An 8,904-nucleotide genomic window follows, 5' to 3' on the forward strand; every position below is an offset into this window, starting at 1 on the left:
AGAATGGAGTTTTAGGTGGGGAAGAGGAGGGAAAGAAAAAACAAGGGTGAGAAATTAGATCTTCAAAAAGAGTCTCTCACTATCAGAAACCCACAGCAGGCTATTCAGCCCCTACTACTGTAAATCACTGCGTCATATATAAGGGCTCCAACAGATGGAAACATTAGCCACGCACCCCAGGAACATAGGGCCATGACAGGAAGTGAACTCCAGGATTACAGATTTTGGAAATGGTACAATATACCAAAGTCTGGCAACTTCCCCAAGACCACTGTAAACCCCACCAGGGCAGGGACCCCACATGCCATTTTCACCACTGTCTGCACACGTAGGTACTGCTAGAAAAAGCCCACGAGCAGCTGGGGAGCACACGCGAAAGTGCACAGGTACTGCTGTCCTCGTTGTAGGAACAGGCACGTGAGCAAACTTTCTGACGCACTGATTGGTCCAAGGTGTGGTCATGTGACTGCAGATGATCCAATCAGCATTCTTCTTTAGTCTTTTGGAAGCCAAAGCTGTCACATATTTATTGAGTGCCTCCTTAGCGCTTACCCTTGAAGGCTTCCTTCCAGCTTCAGCAATCCGGTGAGACTATAAAAACAAGTCCATTTTGAATTTCCCCACTTGAGAACAATTACGTTAAGCACTTCTTATATGCCAAGCAATATGCTGTATATATCATCTCTCAACAATTTTACAAGATAGGTAATTTCTTCTCCTCACTTTTCAAATGCAAAAAAAAAACTAAGATTTTTTTTTTTTTAATTTTTAATGTTTGTTTATTACAGAGAGAGAGAGAGAGGGAGACACAGAATCCAAAGCAGGCTCCAGGCTCTGAGCTGTCAGGGGAGAGGCTGATGCAGGGCTCAAACCCACCAACCACAAGATCATGACCTGAGCCGAAGCTGGATGCTTAACTGACTGAGCCACCTACAAGCCCTGAAAAAAACCTAAGATTTACCAGAAATAAAGCAATATGCCCAAACTCAAAGAGCCAGGAGGCACCCAAGTTTGGAATCAGCTTAAGTTTCTTTGACTCCAGAGATCAAACTCTTAATTAATGGCTAAACTGATCTCATCTCCATGATTATGCTCTAAACTGGATTATGCCCAGTTCATCATGATTTCTTCGAAAATACCATTTCGAATGGCTACCTCAGTTTCACCTTATGGATGTAGCAGTCAATTCCCAATTGTTAACTATTTCAGATATTCTCAACAGATGCTGTTATAAATGGCATTTTGTTCTAAATCTAAATCAGCAAACTATAGCTTAGTGAGCCAAATCCAATCTGCCATCTATTTTTGTAAATAAGGTTTTACTGGAACACAGCCACATGCATTCATTTACATATTGCCTATGGCTACTCTGTGCAGAATTGAGTGGTTGTGGCCGAGACTGTATGTCCTACAAACTTTTAAATATGTGCGATCCGGCTTTTTACAGAAAAGGTTTGCCAACGCATATTCTGAATATTTGTGTCACTGATTAAATTTTTAGGATAAACATAGAGGATAAGAGTCAAGCTAAATTGTTTTCCAGAAGATGGGTTCTGAACAACATTGCCATTAGCAGTGTATTCCAAAGGGTCTATTTCCCATGTCTTATACCTTTGCCAGCACTGGCGGTTATGCAAATAGACGTCAAGGTATTTCACTGTTCTAGGTACCAGAGAGACAGCAGTGACCAGAATACACAAGTTTTTGCCCTCAAGGAGCTTGCAATCTACTCAAGGGGTGGGGAGACATGATAAACCACCTGAAGAGTAAACCTATTATTTGTCAGATGGTAATAAGGTACTGTGATGAAAAGGACAGTGGCAGAAGGAAGGGTGATTCTGAGCAGAGTGGAGTGGAGTGGCTCCAAGGCTGCTTGCCACTTGTCCCTGATTAGATGATGTTGGGGCAGAGACCCGAAAGGAGGAGCATCCCAGGTGGAGGAAAAGGCGAATACAACGAACATGGTGTTTTCAGAATTCAGAAGGGAAGTAGCTATTTTTAACTCCACGGTACCATTGTGCTATGGGCATAACTTCATAGAGCCTGTAAGTCAGAAGTCTTTTCTATTTGACTCTGAAGTCTTTCATATTTGTGCAATGGCAGCAGCAGCTGATTTGCTTAGAGATTAGGTTGTGCTAAAGCTAACACCAAAATTAGTTTTCATTTCCTAAGTAAACAGCAGCTGGCAGTACATTTGGGGGTGGAGAGCAGCCCAAATGAGCTGGGTAGAAGAGAAGAATCATCAGGGGTTTGGTATTTTCTGGAGAAGGAGAGGCATGTGTCAGTGGCTGAGGGGAAATACTCCCTGGGTGAGGTGTTGATTCTGAGCAGGGTGGAGTGGAGGGGCTTGTAAAGTATAACAAGCGAGAAGCATCGCTGTCATCTAAAATGCTTCCCTTGTTCTCGTCCCCTTTACTCATTCAATCACCAAATCCTGTTATTTCTTCCTCAAAGACAGCACTTGATTTTGGAGCCTCATCTCTCGCTCTCGTCACCTCTGGACAGAGAGGGGTAGTTGTCCCTGAAAACTAATTTCACCTTCCTTCCTGAATGCATGGCCGTCCAAAATAAAGACTACATTTCCCAGCCTCCTTTGCAGCCAGGGTGGTCATGTGACTGCACTCTGACCTATCAAATGTGATCAAAAATAACGTGCGTGGTTTCCAGGTTGTGCCCTGAAAGGAGAGGAGTATGCCTTCCACTGTCACCTTTCCCTTTTCTCTCTGGCTGGAATGTACACATGCTGGCAGGAGCTAGAGCAGCTGTTTGGATAAGGTTGGAGCTGTGTTTGAGACCTCAATGCAAAACAGGGAGATAGGAGGAGACTAGGTCCCCAGATCTCTCATCCCAGAATTCCAGCCCTAGACTCCCAACGTAGACTGGCATATGAGAGAGAAACAAACATCTTACTCTAACACGGTCCTCAGTGGCCACTTCAGCTTTATCATCTCAATAGCAACGTGCCCAGACGGATGGGCACAGATACGCAAAGATACAAGGATATTTGCTGCTGCACTGTCATAATTAAAAAGAAGCAGTAGGGGCGCCTGGCTGGCTCAGTTGGCAGAACATGCACCTCTCGCTCTCCAGGTCGTGAGTTCAAGCTCCAATGTTGAACAGAGAGCTTACATAAAAAATTTAAAAACAAAAAAAGACGAGTTTGAGGAGGAAGCAAAGCGCCAAACGGTACATGTAATGTGAGCCCATTTGGGAGGTGGAGGGGGAATGGCGACATGCTTGCATATGCACAGGAAAATTCTGGAATTTTATGAAATACACGAGTGATCCCCACTGAGATGTGTGAGCTGGTGAGAGGTGGAAACTGTTCATATTATGATATTCAAAACTACTTGAAATTATAACCGTAATCATAATTATTTTATAATTATGTCACGTTAGTTGACCTAGGCAGCCCTTCCTGCACCCCAAGTGGCACCTACTGAAATGGACTTTCCAGTTTAAGTGTGAATTAATTTACGGATCCACCCGTAAATTAATTTGTGCAGCTCAAAAATTAAGCCTTTCTTGGGACGGAGGGCAAGTGCCGAACCTTCCACACATGGCCACGAGAGGGCGCGCCAAAGTAGCCAAACCCACCAAGGAACCGGGAGGGCCCGCGGGAACCATCCCGAACAAAAAGCCATCTTGTTTTCAAAAGGCTGATAGGGGTCCCCACAGGGTGTTCACACTCGGTCTCTTCATAAGTAAATGACATAATTGCAATTTAATTTCTTCCGAACTGCATCAACAATTAAAGAGAAATTACTTCCTTCGCCCTTTCTATTTTTTTTGCAATAGACTCCTGGTAATTTTAGCAATTTAATGAAGTCCATTGTGGGGAAGCAATTGGATTTCAATGGCTTTCTCCCTGGAGCTCAACCCCTGGGTAGAAACTGCCTTCTCCATCTATTTTTGATTTACTGTGAATCTCCCAACATCTTAATGCATCATTTTGCCTCTCTTGTCCAATAATAAATAACCTCCTTCCTCAGAACTAGGCATATAAATGTCTCTCTGTGGCCATCATGATTCATTTTTTCAAGTTCAAAAGGTAGAAAATAGAAAGCTTTTCTCTGGTTGGGCCCCTCCCTTCCTCCCTCCCGGTGCCTTCTACCATAATTGCTTCTTTGGTCATTTATTCTTTTGATCTCAGATCGACAAGCCTTTTAGCAATGCCCATTATGTACCAGGGAGGATAGAAATTTATAACACCTGGCCCACCTTTCATTCCTAATTCTAGGCCCTGGAAAAAAAAGAGTGGGCCAAAAAACCCCTACCCTGTTTCACAATCACCAAAAGATAGAAACATCCAAATGTTCATTAACGAATGAATAAATGAAAGGTGGTTTATCCATAGAATGGAATATTATTCAGCCATACAAAGAAATGAAGTGCTGACACATACAACATAGTAAGTCTCAAAAACATGTTAAGAGACCAGACACATATTGGATGACTTCATTTATATGAAATGTCCAGAAGAGGCAAACCCACTGAGACAGAAAATAGATTAGTGGTTGCCAGGTCCGGGTTAGAGGGGATCATGGGGATTGACTGCTTAATGTCTTAGAACTAGAGAGAGAGAGATGATGCTTGCAAAATGATGTGAATGTCCTTTATGCCACTGAATTGTATGCTTTACAATGGTTCACTTGTGTGAATTTCACATCAATTGAAAAAAAGCCCTGCCCTTAAAAGAGTTTGCATCCTATTGGGAATACATTGAAAATAAACCAATAGGCAAGTCACATGAGCTTGAAGTCAGGTGGGAGAGACAGACAAGTCAAGAAATCATTCTATTCTAGTGTAAGCAGTGTCCTGGCAGACACATGCTAGGGGAAGGAAGAAATTCCAGATAACAATACTGTATTGCAGAAGCTTCCAGCAGCCTCAGCTGGCACCCTGTGGTTGAGTCCCAGACTTAGCTTATGCCTAGGTGGCCTTGGGCAAGTCTTTTATCTTTATTCATTCATTCTCATGAGATACATTGAATCTACAGGGTTGCTGGATGCTTCTGAGTCACTCTGTTCTTTCTGCAAGTGTCTATCTGCCCATTTTCTTTTCTTTCTTTTTTTTTTTTTAAAGTTTGTTTATTTATTTTGAGAGAGACAGAGACAGCGCAAGTGGGGAAGGGGCAGAGAGAGAGAGGGAAAGAGAGAATCCCAAGCAGGGATTTGCTTTGCACTGTCAGCGCGGAGCCCAATGCAGGGCTCGAACTCATGAAACCATGAAATCATGACCTGAGCTGAAACCAAGAGTTGGATGCTTAACCAACTGTGCAACCCAGGTGCCCCACCTCTGCCCATTTTCAAAGTTTTACATGTTGTTTTAACCAGTCATAATTTGACAACTGTGTTGAGTGATGTTACTTTGGGACCCAGAAGTGCAGTGGGGTTTCCAAGAAATAATAGTGAGTCCTTTTTATCTGCAGGATGTAGAAAGAGAAAACAGAAGTGGATTTATCTTGAAAGCCTCATCTTCCTGATTTCTGTTGCTTTATGAGACTTGGGGGCATTGGTTTGAGTGACCTGACTATGAATCTCAAGCCACAGTGGATGCTCAGAAGCTAATGAAGAGGGGCGCCTGGGTGGCTCAGTCAGTTGAGTGTCCGACTTCAGCTCAGGTCATGATCTCACGGTCCGTGAGTTCGAGCCCCGCGTCGGGCTCTGGACTGATGGCCCAGAGCCTGGAGCCTGCTTCTGATTCTGTGTCTCCCTCTCTCTCTGCTCCTCCCCCGTTCATGCTCTGTCTCTCTCTGTCTCAAAAATAAATAAACGTTAAAAAAAAAATTTTTTTAAAAAGAAGCTAATGAAGAATCTTGGTCACGACGCACTAAAATGCATTCTCCCAGTCTTTAGTGACTCTGATGATGTTCATGCCTGCCCCCTTGCAATGTTGACTTCTGGTTTATTCCAGGGGTGGGGATGACATAGCAAACAGTGGCTGCTTCTGCAGAAATTTTGTGGCCCTTGGGGGCCTCGGGGTAGTTTATATATAAGTATATATAAACATATGTTATATATACATTTAATTAGGGCCTACCCTAATGACTTCATTTTACCTAATGACCTCTTTCAAGGTCCAGTCTCCAAACACTGTCACATTCTAAGGCATTAGGGGTTAGGACTTCAACATATGAATTTTGAGGGGTTACAATTCAGCCCTTAGCACTCTCTGTCATACCTAAGCATCTGGTATTCCTGAGTCCTCAAAATCCAACTCAAAAATATTTCAGACTCTCCCTCCTCACCTCTTTGTGGTCCAACCACCTTAGTCAGACAGTCTAGTCTCTGAATACAGCTGTCCCCAGATAGTGACCATCTCTTCCTCTTGGCCACGTCCCGAGTAATGATCAGAATGAAAGGAATACTGAAGTGACTTACTTTGAAAATTCAGAATCCCATCCTGACCATTTCTGGGCTTTTAGCAACTTTGGCTACCCCTTCCTGGAATGTATGAGTCTGGTTTCTCCAGAGAACCAGAAACAATGGGAAACAGAATAGTTTGTATTTATATAAAATATAAAATCATCGTATGTATATATATGTGTGTGTGTGTATATATATATATATATATTTTTTTTTTTTATTTCTTAGTCTCCATAATTATATATAGAGACAGAGAACCCCCATGGCCTCCCTTTAGGCTGTTGTTGTAGGGGGACTCAGTGAGCAGGGGACTCAGTTCATTATCCTTGTGATCTAGGGCCATGTTAATCCAAAAAGAGAGTCCAGGTGGCTAAAGCACAATTATATATATGTGTGTGTGTGTGTATATATATATATATATATATATATATATATATATATATACATGTATATGTATATGTATATGTATGTATGTATATATGTGTATATATATATATATATATATATATATATATATATATATATATATATGATTATGGAAGCTAAGAAATCCAAGATCTGCTATAGGCAAGCTGGAGATCCAGAAGAGTTGATGGTATAAGTTCCATTCCGAGTCTCAGCCCAAAGAGAGAAGACTGTGTTCCAGCTTGAAGTCAGTCAGGCAGAGAGAAAGAATTCTTAATTAATCATTTATTCTATTAGGATATTCAGTGGATTGGATGAGGCCCTCCCATACTGGGGAGGGTGATCAGCTTTACTCAGTCTACTGCTTCAGATGTTCAGATAATGTGGAAACACCCAATATATACACAGAATAATGTGTGACCAAATGTCCGGGCACCTCATAGCCCAGTCAAGTTTTCACATAAAATTAACCATCATGGGGTAGAAACCTGGCCAAAGAGGGTCAAGGAGGATCCAACTTAATTCTGCTTTAGCCACCTGGACTCTCTCTTTGGATTAACATGGCCCTAGATCACAAGGATAATGAACTGAGTCCCCTGCTCACTGAGGCCCCTACAATAACAGCCTAAAGGGGGGCCATGGGAGTTCTCTGTAAGTTTTATAAAAATGCCCTTGTCCCTTTGCCAGCCTTTCAGACAAGAGGGCTTTGTGCGAGCAGGAGATGATTGGAAAAGGTGAGGTCACCAGAATGGACACATGGATTTTGTGGCAGTTGAGGGAGGGCAAAAATCTAGGCTGCTGGGGAGGAGGCACCTTGGACTCCTGGAGGTATGGAAAAAGAAAGGACGTTAACAATCCATTGTCTTTCAGAGCTACTTCTAGAGCTTTCCTTAGGAAAATGCCCTCCTTCCCAAACTGCTGCAAACGCCTTAAAATCTGTCTACTGGGTCTGCCATCCCCGGTGAGAAGATTCTGATAATGATTTTATCACTGTTCTCCTTAACCTTACTGAGAAGTCTGTTGCAAACAGCCAGGCTTGGTACCAGCTCCTGTACCTCCCCCACAAAACACCTGTCAGCCTCTTGTCTACCTCCATTCCCACAGCCATAGCTCAGTCACTGGGGGAATAGGGCAGAGAAATGTCCCAGCTGCTGGCATGAACAGAACAGGTTGGACTGAGTGCCCTCAGGCTGTGCCTCGACTATTCAAACTGTACTGGTGCCTTTAGGTCTACCAACTGGCCAGGAGAAGATGTTGGAGACCCTGTCATCCTATGCCCTCTGACTGGTGTAGGTTCCATGTGGGATAGTTGTGGAAGACCCCAGTAGTAGTAAGCAGCGCTCTTTCCGGGAGTGCCATGTGCACTTCTTATGTGGAAGCCAGGCGTTAATTTGTCTCTCTCCTGAAAACTCCAGGACTTACAGCATAAGGATGGTCATAAGAGGTGTTCAAGTATTGAGGAAATGCCACAAGTAGATCCTACAGCCTCCATAGATCTTCAGAGATCTGTCCAAAACGAGGCTGCCCTAAAATTCCCAGAGCAATGGCTGGCTCATTATTTTTCACACCCTGTGGGCAGTGATCCCTGCAGTGGAAGTCATCCAATTACAACAGGTGCTCTGAAACTTGTCCCTGCCTTTAGCTGGTGATCAAATGATACCACCTCATCCTTGGAAGACTTTCAGGTCCGTCTCAACTCACTGGCCAGAGTTGTTAGGGGTGATGTAAGCTCCCCAGGCTTCCTTTTTATAGGCCACAGGGGAATCTGTGCAATTGCTAATACATCCTGCTGTCTGGACCAATGCCTTCAGCCAAGAGGAAAGGTCAGTACAAAAATTTAAGGAGAAAGCCACCTGGCTATCTAAGGTGGATCCAGATGGGATTTGTTCATTTATGGGATTTGTTCAGCTGGCTGGGTCCAAGACCAATGGTGGGAGAATTGCCAAGGCCAATACTATTGCTTAGAGTCCTGTTGGCAGTAACCTTAAACAGTAACAGCATTTACATGCTGTTGGGGCAAGGTAAATGGATTTGGTTCCAGCCTCTGTGGGTCAGATTAATCAAAATGGCCAATGGAATGGCATACTCATGGGAGAATTTACCAAAAGCCAAGATAGTATGGAAATGATGG

The sequence above is a fragment of the Panthera tigris genome, chromosome E3, assembly GCF_018350195.1.
Source record: "Panthera tigris isolate Pti1 chromosome E3, P.tigris_Pti1_mat1.1, whole genome shotgun sequence".
In the NCBI taxonomy this organism is placed as follows: domain Eukaryota; kingdom Metazoa; phylum Chordata; class Mammalia; order Carnivora; family Felidae; genus Panthera; species Panthera tigris.